Genomic DNA, 16231 nt, shown 5'->3' with positions numbered 1-16231 from the left:
ACTTGGGTGCATCTCACAACCTGACAATCAATACATTTGTTACTGAGGAAACAAGTTTGGTAGTGAGATAGCAGGGATATCAAAGTTTGCACAAAGATAACTGATAATACAGGAACATGTGGAGGTTGGCTCTCATCTCTCAAAAATGATGGTGTTAAGACAAAGGCGCCTACAATAAACTTAGTTACTTATTGCCAATGCAAATTGCTAAGAATTGTTGTTGACTTCATGTCCTGACATAAGTCCAGCTAGTGAACTGTTTTATAAGCTATTCTACCATGAATCAAGAAAATACTACATTCTGATTGGTTGTTCAGAAAAATCAGACGGCATCAATTGTGGATTGACGCTCCTCTGATTGTAAGGCCGCTTCACCGCGCATTAACAAATCTTATTGTGAGAACTACTTCCGTTTGACCACAATGATGGCGGATCATAACAACAACTCCATGGATTTTTACGATGACTTTCGAATTTTCCACATAGGCAATTGGAAATTTTTGGATTAAAAATGCGTTTGATTTCATTGCACTTCACTGCGCACGTATAGAACACTGCCGCACTACTTCAGCTTGACCACCAACATGACTAATATCAACACAACAGACGTGATGGAAATGCTGATAAAACATTTATTTAAACTCGAAAAATACAATTATATGATTTCCCCCACACAATTATGAGGGAACCTCACTATCATATTACCTTCTATTATAAAAATATTCAAACCCAATTACAATACACAGCCCCAAACATAAACAAAACAATATCTAACATATAAATCAGAAAGCCTTGTAAAAATACACCCCTATCTATACAAAATATGCAGAAAAACATTAGTAAACATTTACCTACCTGGTAAATCGTATATTTAATTCCGTTTAGAATGGGAAATTTGCAAGATAGATCTAACGGTCCGGCGAAACACCACATTTATGCCACTCATAGTCATACTCCATCATATCCTGTTGCATCGTTCACAAAATAATTCTGCTCTCTGCCAGCTTCCCCGCAAGGTTGTCACTGTTATGTTCATCTACTTTGAAAAACGCTTGGACACAGTCCAGTCCCAAACGATGAAAACAAAGTTCCAAGGAATCACAAGTTAGTTGCATGTACACTAAGCAGCAGCACTGTCACTCTTTTGTCGCATGCCGGGACGGAGGCAGTAAGTGAAATCATGATCGGCCGGTCATAAAAATCAACAGTCTTTGATGAGTTACAGGTCGTAGGTTGATCAGGAAAGGATCTATTCTTCGATTCTGCAGGGTTCAGATTCAACAGTCAGTCAAGTATTGTCCACTGTCACTTCAAATTTCAACCTTTCGCAAAATGTAAACACTGGCTCGTCCGCCATTTCAAACTGTTGCGTAACTGTCTACTTCGAAGAAAATAAGTAGGTCAGACGATTCCATTATAGTGGCCAGGGGGGTACAGTTTCACGGCACACAAAACAATAGGCTGGTTTTAGTCATGTGGAGTTGGGATGAAAAAAACAACAAGATCTCGGGTATTACATAATTGCATTGAATAAACAGTAGTTTGATTTTTATCCCACCGGCATGTAATGCGGTGGGATATAGTCGTCGCCTTGTCCGTCTGTCCGTCCGTCCGTCCGTAATCATTTTGTTTCCGGAGCATAACTCAAAGACCGTTCGATATTTTTCAACCAAAATTGGTAGATATGTCAAACATAACCTAAGGTGGTGCCTTTTGCTATTTACAGATTATTGTCATTTTTATTTTTCTCGGTTTCCATGGAAACGTTTTGGACTTAGTCTTAAAGAAGGGTGGGCTTCGTTTCCGGAGCATAACTCAAGAACCGTTCAGTATTTTTCAACAAAACTTGGTAGATATATCAAACAGATCCTAAAGTGGTGCCTTTTGCTATTCACAGATTTTTGGCATTTTTATTTTTCCCGGTTTCCATGGAAACATTTTGAACTTAGTCTCAAAAAGTAAGGATTGCTTTCGTTTCCGGAGGGGTGGGCTTCGTTTCCGGAGCATAACTCAAGAACCGTTCAATATTTTTCAACAAAACTTGGTAGATGTATGAAACAGAACCTTAAGTGGTGCCTTTTGCTATTTGCAGATTTTTGGCATTTTTATTTTTCTTGGTTTCCATGCAAACATTTTGGACTTAGTCTCAAAAAGTAAGGATTGCTTTCGTTTCCGGAGCATAACTCAAGAATCATTCGATATTTTTCAACAAAACTTGGTAGATATATCAAACAGATCCGAAAGTTGTGCCTTTTGCTATTTGCAGATTTTTGGCATTTTTATTTTTCCCGGTTTCCATGGAAACGATTCGGACTTAGTCCCAAAAGTGAGGGGTGGGCTTCGTTTCCGGAGCATAACTCAAGAACCGTTCAATATTTTTCAACAAGACTTGGTAGATGGATGAAACAGAACCTTAAGTGGTGCCTTTTGCTATTTGCAGATTTTTGGCATTTTTATTTTTCCCGGTTTCCATGGAAACGATTCAGACTTAATCCCAAAAGTGAGGGGTGGGCTTCGTTTCCGGAGCACAACTCAAAAACCTCTCTATATCTTTCAGCAAAACTTGGCAGATATGTGAGGCAGATCTTGAAGTGGTGCCTTTTGCTATTTGCAGATATTTGTGATTTATTATTTTGTCGGTTTCCATGGAAATGATTCGGACTTAGTCTCAAAAAGGAAGGGATGGGTTTCGTTTCCGGAACACAACTGGAAAACTTCTTAATATCTTTCAGCAAAACTTGGCAGATATGTGAGGCAGATGCCAAAGTGGTGCCCTTTGATATTTGCAGATATTTGTGATTTATTATTTTCTCAGTTTCCATTGGAAACAATTTGGACTTACTCTCAAAAGGGAGGGGTAGGTTTTGTTTCTGGAGCACAACGCGAAAACTTCTTAATATCTTTCAGCAAAACTTGGCAGATATGTGAGGCAGATCCCAAAGTGGTGCATTTTGCTATTTGCAGATTTTTGTCATTTATTTTTTTCATGATTTCCATGGAAACAATTTGCACTTAGGCTAAAATCAAGCTGGACTTTAAGTAACTGTCAGATGATTTGTTCTTTCAAAGATGTGGGGGCCGGGGGGATATGTCATCTTCTGATGACTCTTGTTTTGAACAGAATAATGTTAAAAAAATATGAACGGCACCTACCGCTCCCTTCACAGACGAGTTCAATTCGCCTCTCGTCCCATGCCAGATTACGCAGTGTCTACCGCAGAGCGAGGAAGTTCGATTTTAAATGTGTCATGGTAGAATGGAGATAACCCTAGTGTGTTTGAAAATCAGAGACATGCTTTACTGAATTGATGGCGACTAAATATTTCAATTGAAACCTCACGCTACGCGTTCGGTTCCAATTGAAATTTAGTCGCCATCAATTCAGTAAAGCATGTACGCGTTCGGTTCCAATTGAAATTTAGTCGCCATCAATTCAGTAAAGCATGTCTCTGATTTTCAAACACACTAGGTTTATCTCCTAAATCAATAGCAATGTCTGACAATGCAGTGACAAGCCACGGTGCGATTCAAAATTACGAAGTGAAAAAGAGACCAGGTGAGCAAAAGGGAAGAAAGAGTAAAAACAAACAAGATAATTTAGCATATACACTACCGACTAAAAGTTCATTCCCGTTACATGTGTGTGCAACTCATGTGAAACCTGTTGACCACAAGTGAGTGAGTGAGTTTAGTTTTACATCACACTCAGCAATATTGCAGCTATATGGCGGCGACCACAAGTGTGGGACACGCGTTGCACACAGGTGTGAGACCCGTGTGACACGCATTGCACACGGGTGTGAGTCGCTTTGGTCACTTGTGTGCAACCCGTGACACACGTTTTGGAGGGAACAAATTTTGACCAAAGGAGGACCCATCTTAACCTAAAATTGGAGGTCATAACAGAGAGAATTCTGAATAAAACATTTTTGGAGTTTCCATGGCAACATGTTTGACTTAGAATGAAATTAGTGGTAGTGCTCTTTTCCGGAGCCGAACTATAAAACCGTTCACTATTTCTTCACCAAACTTGGCACATAGATAGATCTGGTGGTGTACTGGTTCCTTTTGGTAGTTTTGGAATTCTGAATCAAATATTTTTGGTGTTTCCATGGCAACAAGTTTGACTTAGCCTGAAATTGGTGGTAGTGCTCTTTTCCGGAGCTGAACTCTTAAACCGTTCACTACTTCTTCACCAAACTTGGCACATAGATAGATCTGGTAGTGTACTGGTGCCTTTTGGTAGTTTTGGAATTCTGAATCAAATATTTTTGTCATTTCCGTGGCAACAAGTTTGACTTAGCCTGAAATTGGTGGTAGTGCTCTTTTCCGGAGCTGAACTCTAAAACCGTTCACTATTTCTTCTCCAAACTTGGCACATAGATAGATCTGGTGGTGTACTGGTGCCTTTTGGTAGTTTTGGAATTCTGAATCAAATATTTTTGGCATTTCCATGGCAACAAGTTTGACTTAGCCTGAAATTGGTGGTAGTGCTCTTTTCCGGAGCTGAACTCTAAAACCGTTCACTATTTCTTCTCCAAACTTGGCACATAGATAGATCTGGTGGTGTACTGGTGCCTTTTGGTAGTTTTGGAATTCTGAATCAAATATTTTTGGCATTTCCATGGCAACAAGTTTGACTTAGCCTGAAATTGGTGGTAGTACACTTTTCCGGAGCTGAACTCTAAAACCGTTCACTATTTCTTCACCAAACTTGACACATAGATAGATCTGGTGGTGTACTGGTTCCTTTTGGTAGTTTTGGAATTCTGAATAAAATATTTTTGGTGTTTCCATGGCAACAAGTTTGACTTAGCCTGAAATTGGTGGTAGTGCACTTTTCCGGAGCTGAACTCTAAAACCGTTCACTATTTCTTCACCAAACTTGGCACATACATAGATCTGGTGGTGTACTGGTGCCTTTTGGTAGTTTTGGAATTCTGAATCAAATATTTTTGGCGTTTCCATGGCAACAAGTTTGACTTAGCCAGAAATTGGTGGTAGTTCTCTTTTCCCGGATCTGAACTCTAAAACCGTTCACTATTTCTTCACCAAACTTGGCACATAGATTGGTCTGGTGGTGTACTGGTGCCTTTTGGTAGTTTTGGAATACTGAATAAAATTTTTTGGGCATTTCCATGGCAACAAGTTTGACTTAGCCTGAAATTGATGGTAGTGCTCTTTTCCGGAGCCGAACTATAAAACCGTTCACTATTTCTTCACCAAACTTGACACATAGATAGATCTGGTGGTGTACTGGTGCCTTTTGGTAGTTTTGGATTTCTGAATAAAATATTTTTGGCGTTTCCATGGCAACAAGTTTGACTTAGCCAGAAATTGGTGGTAGTGCTCTTTTCCCGGAGCTGAACTCTAAAACCGTTCACAAATTTTGACCAAAGGAGGACCCATCTTAACCTAAAATTGGAGGTCATAACAGAGACTTCTAAAAAACATTTTTGGCGTTTCCATGGCACATACATAGATCAAATTGGTGGTAGTGCTCTTTTCACTGGTGCCTTTTGGTTCACCAAACCTTTGGAATTCTGAATTTTGGAATTCAAATATTTTTGGTGTTTCCATGGCAACAAGTTTGACTTAGCCAGAAATTGGTGGTAGTGCTCTTTTCCCGGAGCTGAACTCTAAAACCGTTCACTATTTCTTCACCAAACTTGGCACATAGATTGGTCTGGTGGTGTACTGGTGCCTTTTGGTAGTTTTGGAATACTGAATAAAACATTTTTGGCATTTCCATGGCAACAAGTTTGACATAGACTGAAACTGGTGATAGTGCTCCTTTCAGGAGCAGAACTTTAAAATCTTTCAATACTCTCCTTCCACTTTTCTATATACACACCTAAATATTTGACATAATTATAACTCGTAGACATAATCACTAAGAGTATTTTGCCATTGCGGGGGATATTGATGACTTTGTCTTCTTGTTAAATACTGTCGGAAATAGAAAAAAAATGTTTTTATGCCCCCGCCATATATGGCAGGGGCATATAGGGTTACCCTCGGTGTCCGTCTGTCCGTCCGTCCGTCCGTACAAAACAGGGAATGTATTCTATCCACTTCTCCACCATAACCGCTCTGTGGAATTCAATGAACTTATACATGGGCTTTCTTGGGACTCTAATGGTGTGCATCTCATATTTTGTTTTTTTATTTTATTGGTTTTTTTTGTAAGTTTAGAGACATTTGAACTTAGGTACATTTTGCTGAATTCCTCTATGATGATAGTGTAATAGGGGATGAAGTCTATCCACTTCTCCACAAAAACTGCTCAACAGAATTGAATGAACTTCTACATGTCTTTTGTAGGGACTCTAAAGGTGTGCATTTCATAATTTCTTATGCAATTTCGTAATTTTGTCACTTTTACAGATGTTTGAACTTGGTTGAATCTCGTTCTATTCAGCCAGTGTTCGTTCCATCCAACAGGGGGTGTACGTTATCCACTTCTCCTCAAAAACTCCTTTATGGAATTCATTTAGATTACACATGTGCTTTATAGGGAGTCTAAAGGCGTGCATCTCATATTTTGATTTTGTATTTTATTTATTTTTCCAATTTTAATGCCGTTTGAACTTTGATAAATTTTGTTGAATTTCTCTCTGAATATAGTGTTGTAGGGGGTGAAGTCTATTCACTTCTTCACAAAAGCTGCTCAACAGAATTGATTGAGCTTCTACGTGTGTTTCATTGGAACTCTAAAGGTGTGCATCTCATACCTTGTTCATCCAATTTCTTAATTTTGTCACTTTTACAGATGTTTGAACTTAGTTGAATTTTGTTCTATTCAGTCTGTTCGTTCCATCCAACAGGGGGTGTACGTTATCCACTTCTCCTCAAAAACTACTTTATGGAATTCATTTAGATTACACATGTGCTTTATAGGGAGTCTAAAGGCGTGCATCTCATATTTTGATTTTGTATTTTATTTATTTTTCCAATTTTAATGCCGTTTAAACTTGCATAAATTTTGTTGAATTTCTCTCTGAATATAGTGTTATAGGGGATGAAGTCTATCAACTTCTCCTCAAAAGCTGCTCAACAGAATTGGCCTTCTATGTGTGTTTCATTGGGACTCTAAAGGTGTGTGTCTCATACCTTGTTCATCCAATTTCTTAAATTTTTCTTTATCCTGACTCATGCTTAATGCTTGTCTCCTTCCTCTTGTGAACGTTAGTGGAACACCTGTATCTCGTATTGAAGCTCCCTTCAATAAAGAACAGACGTAAATTCACTCCTCCCAAGAGTTATCTCCCCTGCTGTTTAGGCGGGAAACTGTGGCGCCCCCGTCCCCACATGCCTCACTCTCTCCTTCTTCGCCCCGTGGGCAGGTTGTGAGAGCGCCTGTGTCTTCTATACGGCACTATATCCTTCAATTACTTTTTTATTCTCCTCTATTCTACTTTTATAGAGGTTTAGTTAGTATCCTTCAACAATATCGTTTGATATTTAATCGTATTTAACACTGTTCATTCTCGGAATTGTCCGTGTTTGTTCAGTTGTTTACATTTCATGATAACCTATTTTCGTTGTAGGTTAGGTTCGCTGCTGCTAAACCCGCATTGACTGTGCCCTAGCTGCACAACAACATGTACTTCCAGCTATAGCTATAATGTTTTTCAGCATTTAAGAGAAATTCAAATAAATAAATATTTTTTCTCTGTACTTAGACGTACTACCGACAAATCCAGGTGACTGGCTGAGTCCCTCACGAGCTGTCTACTGCTGTTAGACGATTTTCTACCATCAAGTGACCTGCCGGAGGTGTCCTCGGAGGATGGGCGTGGGATGTTGTCTGCCTTTACTTCGAATCTACTTCGGACAACTCCTCAACGCAGACGTAGAAGAAGAAGCCATCATCTACGCAGTATGAAGCCTCACAGACATCGTCCCGATGGCAGTGAGATGACTTCATGATGAGCCGCTGCTGATCATCCCAGACATACAGCACGCAGTCCGAGGGTGACAGATGAGCGATCCCTGGACCATATCGCTATCAACGCAGAGAGGGGCAGATCTACAATCTTCGCAGACAATGATTAGAAGCCATCCGCTACCCAGAGAAGGCTACACACCCCTCAGATGACGACCAACTCTACGGGGACGTCTGTGCAGACTACAAGCACTTTCTCTACCGAGATTGTCCCGATGACGGAACAGGGACTCTACGATGATCAACCGATAATCATCCCAGAGGTTCATCCCAAGCAACGACCGGTCTCAGCTACGGTGATGTCAGCGCAGATCTCTCCTCAACCCGAGGTATCAACGTTGACAACAGATGACCGTCCAGTGGGCCCCATCGCTATCACCGCAGAAAGGGCAGCGCCAGTTCCACCGCAGACCTTCAACCCGGGCGACTTCATGCAGTCATGGAGATGATGGAGCAGCATTACGGCCTGGAAAAGAATTCACAGCCAGCTCAGGTCTGAGCCTTCACGAAGGCTCCAACGCAGACGTCAGCTCTGAGGGACCCTCCATCAACGTGACTTCTGCCAGCAGAACTACACTCCCGGACCAGCCTGCGCGAAGGTCGACTCCACCATCCCCTACGGCGGACTTGGACGTTCATCGGACGATCAGCATTCGCGAAGGAGGAATCGCCCATCCCTGGAGACAACATCAGACGATTAGCGTTCGCGAAGGCGTTCGCGAAGGACCAGTCGCCATTCCCCAGATGCGGAAACAGATGTTCAGCGTTCGCGAAGGCATTCGCGAAGGAGGAATCACCCATCCCCGGATCGGACGTCAGCCTTCTCGAAGGACCAGTCGTCATTCACCAGATGCGGAATCAGATATTCAGCGTTCGCAAAGGCATTCGCGAAGGAGGAATCACCCATCCCCGGATCGGACGTCAGCCTTCGCGTTCGCGAAGGACCAGTCATCATTCACCAGATGCGGAATCAGCGTTCGCGAAGGCATTCGCGCAGGCCATCTACAACGCAGAGACGCCGCAGTACTGACATTCTCAAAGGAACGCTACATACCATCACCGAGCCTGCGCGAAGGCATTCGCACAGGCCATATACATCGCAGTATTTAGCTTCTTAACAGAACGCTACATGTCATCTACAACTTGCGCGAAGGACGGCGCTATCTTCAGAGACTGTCAACAAATGAAGAACCTAATAAAGGATCTTCAGACCGACTACCTACATCAAGGGCATCAACGACGCCTAGCAGATCATCACGGGAATCACCATTCGGAATGTATTGTCAGGTAGGCAAACCCGAACTACGAGACGATTACCTACACGCAAGGCGCCATACAGTCACACCACGCCGACCACAACGCAGATCGCTACGCAGATCTTCAAGGTTACTCAACCAGGACACGAGGTAGCGTCATCCTAGAAGGCAAAGATCGTCGTAGGTACACAGACTGAAGAACATGTAATACAGTTCAAGAGGGGTACTCTTGTCCGAATTCATCACCGGCACAGATCGTCAGACGGAATCCAAGATTCACATAGATTGATATATCTACATGAGAAGACGTATGGCCATATAGAGATCTTCACTTTCGTACAGATCTGCAGATATTCTCACTAGCGGGGTTCAACAGCAGCCTTGCTACGGCTAGGAAAATACATACTCGTCAACGATTCCCTGAGCAGAATTTACAACAAGTTCAGCATTAATTCTACAATTACGACGCTTCATTGATGTATGCAGTCTACAAGCTGACAACGTGAAGATTTCAGTTGATCCTCTGTATAAAGGGCGACGGCATTATCTTCAAGACTGAAGTAAAAGTCACAGCAGCCAGGAAAACAGCCTACACACATCGGTATTACGCGGCGAAATATTTCGCGCGTTTACCATTCAACCCTCGATACACGTGGTCACTCGTGTAACTTCGGAAGGCTACGGACAAGAGCGACAATTGATCAGATATCAACGGCGGCACTAGATTCTACAAGGACCATTTTCCTGCTACACCGATGACGTCACAGCGCGGCAAGCCTAAGGAATCAAAATGCTTTATTTTGATTGGACCACGAGAGAGACAACGCCCTGCGCAGAGGTCGGACGTAGTTCACAGGTCAAGAAATTGGTTACAAGTGACAACAACATGTCAGCGAGCAAGGAACGCCTCCATTACAGTCCAGTTAGATGGGACCTACATGATTTGGCTGCCTTCATTGGGTTAGAGACCTCCCCTGTCATCATTGAAGACGATTCTTCAGACGACTTGCAGCAACATATGTTGGCCTGACTAAGGTGGCGGCAGCCAGACGACTATATATAGACTTCCCAACGATGGCAGTCACAGAGTCGGACATCGCTTCATTTCACTTACGGACACGGCAAGGGTCTCAAGATCGTAGGATATAGATACAAGTCTTTGTATCTCAAGCACTACTTTCTCCGTTATTACTACTAAGTGGCTGAGTCTGTTGTTTCTTTTCACGTCAGCACAAGACATGACACGCAAAGGGAGTCTACAACTATGCCCACTACAGATATTCGTGAATGTACAACTGGACGATCCGGACCCCTTCGGACTCTCGGACAGATTAAATCCATATTTAATATGGTGGACTCAGAGATAGGAGGGTCGCAGACGCACCTATTTATCAGAGCGGGAGTACAAGACGCATCTCTATGTGGACGCATCTCTCCAAGATTGGGGAGCACACCTCGACAACAATGTGTCAGCTGGGATATGGACCATAGCAGTGTAGATCTACTCTTCCACATGCTGGAAATGAAAGCAGTGATAAACGACATACTCCACTGGATCAGCATTTTGAAGAATGCTCATCTGACGGTACATACAATCACCTCCACAGTGACTGTCTACATCTACAGAAGGATCAACAAAGTCGGCGAACCTTCTGGACCTCTGCTTTCAACTGGTCAGCATAACAGTCAACCTGAATGTCCACATCAGAGCATGCCACATTCCAAGACCAAGAATGTGATAGCACATGCACTATCTTGTCCAACGCAGCCATTCTCAACAGACTGGATGCTTCATTCAGAGATCTTCAAGCAGATCATACAAGAGATGGTAGCACCATTAATAGACCTCTTCGCCACAAGGGTCAACTGATAACATTCGTCTCACCAATACCAGATCCACGGGCCTGGGCAACAGACACGCTAAGCATCTCTTGGCTAGGACTAAACGCTTACGCGTTTGCTCCACCAGCTCTAATACCAAGGGTATTGCAGAAATCAGTCAGGCGAGAGACCCACAACTACTTGGGGCACGCCTTTTTGGCCAACGAGAATATGGTCCCCTATTCTCATACAAGACCTAGGACTGCTTTAACCAGGGTATTTAGAGTTGAAAACATTATATACATTTTATATATATTTAAGGAAAATTTGAAGTCAAGTTAAGAAGGGTGAATGTACTGGGAAAGTGCGTTGACCAAGCTAACTGAACTGTTATTGATTCACTTTTCTTGGGGGAATAACAATTTCTCTCAATTGACATAAATGAGGGTGAAACGTTCAAACTGGTGTTCCTACACAAATTGGGTGGATGGACATTTGGGATACAGATGGTCAGTTTGGTCAGTTTGTCAATAAAGGGGCATGCATAGGATCTGAAATGATTTGATCTATCTAGTATCTAGTAGCGTCTACCAGTCTGAGATATTAGTTAGATATGCCAACGTTAGGTTGATGTATGGCTTAAGGATAACTAGCAATGTCATTTTATCACTGGAAGAAATTGATGGTACCAAATAAAGTCTCCGAAAGGGACTAATGAAAGTAACTAATTATTAAGATTGGATATGAGTGATTTCTGTGGGAGGTAGGACATCATTTCGGGGGGATGAGCCCAAAAATTGTGAAGAGAACCAAAACTTAGTTGACTGAGAGAGAGCGAGGGACTCTGGGCCCTGCCGTTGACTTGAGAGGTTCTCTCTGCATATTGAGAGAATGGCTCAGATGAAATTGTAACTTTAGGAGTTGTGAAAGAAACCAACAAGTTCTTCCAGGAGATGTGTGAATCTGTGTTGCATGTAAACCAGGAAATCTAGGAAATATTTGAGGACCTTTGTGAAAGAATTCATGTTAAAATAAAAAAGGACTTGAACACCATACTGGACGTATCTTTGATTATCCATCTAGCTACATCATCCCCAGAACCAGAGTGGCTAGACAGTTTGCCGAGGGAATAAGGGTACAACACCCAGACACCCTCAGGTAATACTGCCTCAACTGCAACTACCAGAGTGGACGAATTTACCAATACATCCTCACACAAAGCAGGCGCACGACAACCCAGAGGTGTTCCGGCTCCACGTATGGACTGTATCAAGGCATGCTTGAACAAAGAGAGGATATTTTGCCAGGGCAGCGAAAGCAGTCACACTAGCTTTACGCAAGTCTTCATGCAACTTGTCTGACGACAAGTAGTGACGCTTTGAGACAAATGATACATTTCGAGGATCGACTTCACTACCATGATAGTGACACATCCTCAAGTGGCGGACTACCTTTGTCACATAGACAAAGGAAGCGGGGTTAAAAGGGTCAACACTCTCAACATACCTAGCGGCATTGTTCTCAGTTATTGCCATGAGGACGAGTGCAACTGACTAAAGTACCAGAGTTACTGGCCTTACTACACCCTTTTATTTGGAGGACCAACATCAGAGATTTAAAGCTCCGGCGTGGGACCTCAACGTAATTCTACGACATCTCACTAGTGAGATCTACGAACCATTACAGAGAACATCATTCGGTTCTTGACGCAGAAGACGCTGTTCCTGATAACCTTAGCAACAGCAGCAAGCATGTCGGAAATCCATGCTCTGAACTTCCAGAGAACACGATTTGATGATAATCATAACATCGTGCATATGGGACTGAGATGGGACTTCATAGCAAGAATCAACTGTCAGGTCATCCAGACAGACAGTTCCACGTCCCAACACTATCATCAGTCCTTGGACCACAGTCTACCAACAAAGATCCAGGTCCAGGTGACGGAAATTCAAGTGTCTTTCCATCTCGAACTAGACAGTGACACAGACGGAGGTCTGCCGCACTAAGATTTCAAGCTGGATCAGAACTGTCATACTACGGGCCTACAAAGCAGCAGGACTTGATCCTCCAAGAGTCTCCAACCCACATGCAATTAGAGCTCTGGCGTCAACGCTCGCTCTACATGGGAATCGCTCTATCAGTACGATAATGGAGGGCTGCTTCTGGAAATGGGACAGGATGTTTGCCAACCACTACCTGAAAGGGACGTCGCCACTGAGGACGGCTCTGACATTCACCATTTCGGCTCACTTGTTGTAGCACAGCAATTGACAGTCCCATAAGGCGCTGAGACGGAGTCTCGCCCCTTTTATCTCATGACTTACAAAGCCTACACTCTGGAGAGTTTTGCTAGGTCTATATGCACGTCTAGGACAGACTAGCATAAGCAATATGACCCAGTACTTGTAAGGATACTTGCATAAGCAATATGACCCAGTACTTGTAAGGATACTTGTACAGGAAGGGTCGCTTCTCCACTTGGTGCTTGCATCAAGAGATGGAGTCACAAAATCCACATAAAATGTTAACAGAAGAAAGGACCAAAAGTTAACTATTGTGGTCCCCCCATCTAAGGCAGCTAGAAGGACAGGGTCGCAGCAGCAGCAGACAGTGCCAACACGAAGTTCCCATAGGGGGGTATAGAGACGTAAATCACTACATGAAATCCAAAGTAGCTTGCCCGCCGCCTTCTCCGTCGGATTCTACAAGTATTAAGCATGAGTCAGGATAAGGAAAAATATGTAATTTTCTGAATAAAATTGATATTTTATACTTATCCTGACTCATGAGGTAAGCCCACCCAGCCTCCCCACTAGACACTTTGGATTTCCCTGCAAATTCAAGTGTCGGGCTCATATTCAGGAGAGAGTGAGGCATGTGGGGACGGGGGCGCCACAGTTTCCCGCCTAAACAGCAGGGGAGATAACTCTTGGGAGGAGTGAATTTACGTCTGTTCTTTATTGAAGGGAGCTTCAATAGGAGATACAGGTGTTCCACTAACGTTCGCAAGAGGAAGGAGACAAGCATTAAGCATGAGTCAGGATAAGTATAAAATATCAATTTTATTCAGAAAATTACATTTTTGTCACTTCTACAGATGTTTGAACTTGAATTGTCTCTATTCATCCAGTTCGTCCCATACAACAGGGGGTGTACTTTATCCACTTATCCTCAAAAAACACTGCACAAAACTCATTTAGCTTACATTTGTCTTTTATAGAGTGCATCTCTTATTTTGTTTTCGTATTTTATCATTTTTTGTATGTTTAGAGAATTTTGAACTTAGATAAATTTTCCTGAATTTCTCTTTGATGATAGTGAAATAGGGGATTAAGTCTATCCACTTCTCCACAAAAACTGCTCAACAGAATTGATTAAGCTTATACATGTGTTTCATTGAGACTCGAAAGGTGTGCATGTCATAGTTGCATAGATGTTTATTGAACTTGTTCGTGAATTTTGTTCAATTATTGATCTTTATATGTCTTATGAATGTCAGCGGGGGCATCCGTGTCCCTGGACACAATTTTTTCTTGTTTCACATTTATGTCTATAATTTAGGTAGTTAATATGTGAAAGTGTGAAATGTCTGTTAAACTAAGTTCGGCCTAAGTACAGTCGCAGTGGGAGGGAGATAGGAAACGTAAAAGAAGGATTTTACTGAAGAGAGTTTAGTGCAGAAATGAGCAATGCATTGTTTTTCTAAGTCCAATGCTACTTATTCAGAACAGACCATGGCTTTATGCAAATTAGTGTGTGATGATATTATATTACAAAGGACACTTTCTAAATGATTATTTTGAAATAAGACTTAGCTTCATTATAAACGATAGCAGACGTAAAAAATAATAACTTTAATACAGAAACTATTAAGGATGTAGCTCCCATGGCGTCTCACTATCACTATAAAAAGAAACAGGTAGGAGGGGTCGTCTCAAAAGCAAAACCAGGACGGGTGTCGCAGACGGTGGTTGGGGTTGGACTGGGGAACTGAGATATTAGCTCAGACAAGATTATCAATAGAGTCTGACATATTCAATACACATGAAAGAGCAAAAAATATCTTTGAAGTGACCCCTTGTGCCTGTGGGCAGCACGTGCATTTCAAGCCATGTGAGTCGACGGTCCGTCGTCATACCTGGCTGAGCGACCTCATTGCCATCTGTAGTCTGATCTATTGTTTTCAGCAGCTATTCGTATTTTTTCTAAGTTTTGCCCGATTTTACGAGTGAACATGCCTTTCTGGATACCCTCTTACGCATCCCTCTGTGGGTTATTTCAACATACGCTGTTTGCAGTTGTGTAAATTTTAATGCTACAGAGTAACAGCCTAAAAACAGTTTTTTTCTATTTCCGACAGTACTTTAGGCCCCTAATTATCCTAACTGGACATGTGAACTACTGGCCAAAATGCACTTTGATCGATGTTGTCTTAGATAGGTATCTGTGCTTAATGAGTGGGGGGCCAGTTGGGCTTCTGATATCGAGTGTTTGATAAGTGAAATCGCTTAATGCATGGGGGCCACCTGGGCTCCTGATAGCCTGCCTTGGATACATGTCATGTGTATAAGTATCACACCTGCCTGTCTGTGTAATTACATAATGTGACAGAGACAGGACTCGGGCCATAAGTCAATGCGTTCAAAATGCATACAAATATGATAATAAACTAATAAGGATTATAAGACAAAACATAAAGACGTACATTGACTTCGTTTTTTCAGTCCTAGCATTTTTTACCACTGGCAGATGGTTAAACTTAAAATGTTTTCATTTGTTATCAAAATAATGCCTTTTAATACGGTGTCCTCCCATTACGCAGACAGCCAGTTCGCAGACACCTTAAAACAACAACATTTACGGTTCAGTGAACAGATTATCTTCTACCTGTAACCTACACATTATAATGGAATAGTCCAAATAAAAACACAGGAACAAACTGAAGCTATATTATTTATTTGGAAAGATGGTCGAAAAGACAGTAATTTGAATATTTATTGCTGCAATATAAAAACAGTTTATTTATTAACAGGTTGTTTATTTTCATAAACATTTCGGTTTAACCTTCTAGTCTAACGGGAGTCGGTATCATCATATTGAAAACATTAGCTTAGCTATTAGAAATTGCGACACTGTTGTATCGTATAAATCAAATATAGATAAATGTGAACCTAAATATTATTCATTTGGGATAAAGAAGTTA

At 41.9% G+C, this 16231-nt stretch overlaps 1 protein-coding gene across 1 annotated transcript in view; it reads left to right on the top strand.

The window, feature by feature from the left end:
- The window catches only part of LOC124278117 (structural maintenance of chromosomes protein 5-like), a 387080-nt gene that overhangs the window by 193408 nt on the left and 177441 nt on the right, over window positions 1-16231 (top strand). The gene's annotated exons all lie outside the window — the stretch shown is intronic.

Source organism: Haliotis rubra, unplaced genomic scaffold, assembly GCF_003918875.1.
Source record: "Haliotis rubra isolate DU_JTF1 unplaced genomic scaffold, ASM391887v1 Scf231, whole genome shotgun sequence".
Lineage (NCBI taxonomy): Eukaryota > Metazoa > Mollusca > Gastropoda > Lepetellida > Haliotidae > Haliotis > Haliotis rubra.
The sequence above is the reverse complement of the archived record's forward strand: the minus strand, read 5'-3'. Positions and strand labels throughout refer to the sequence as shown.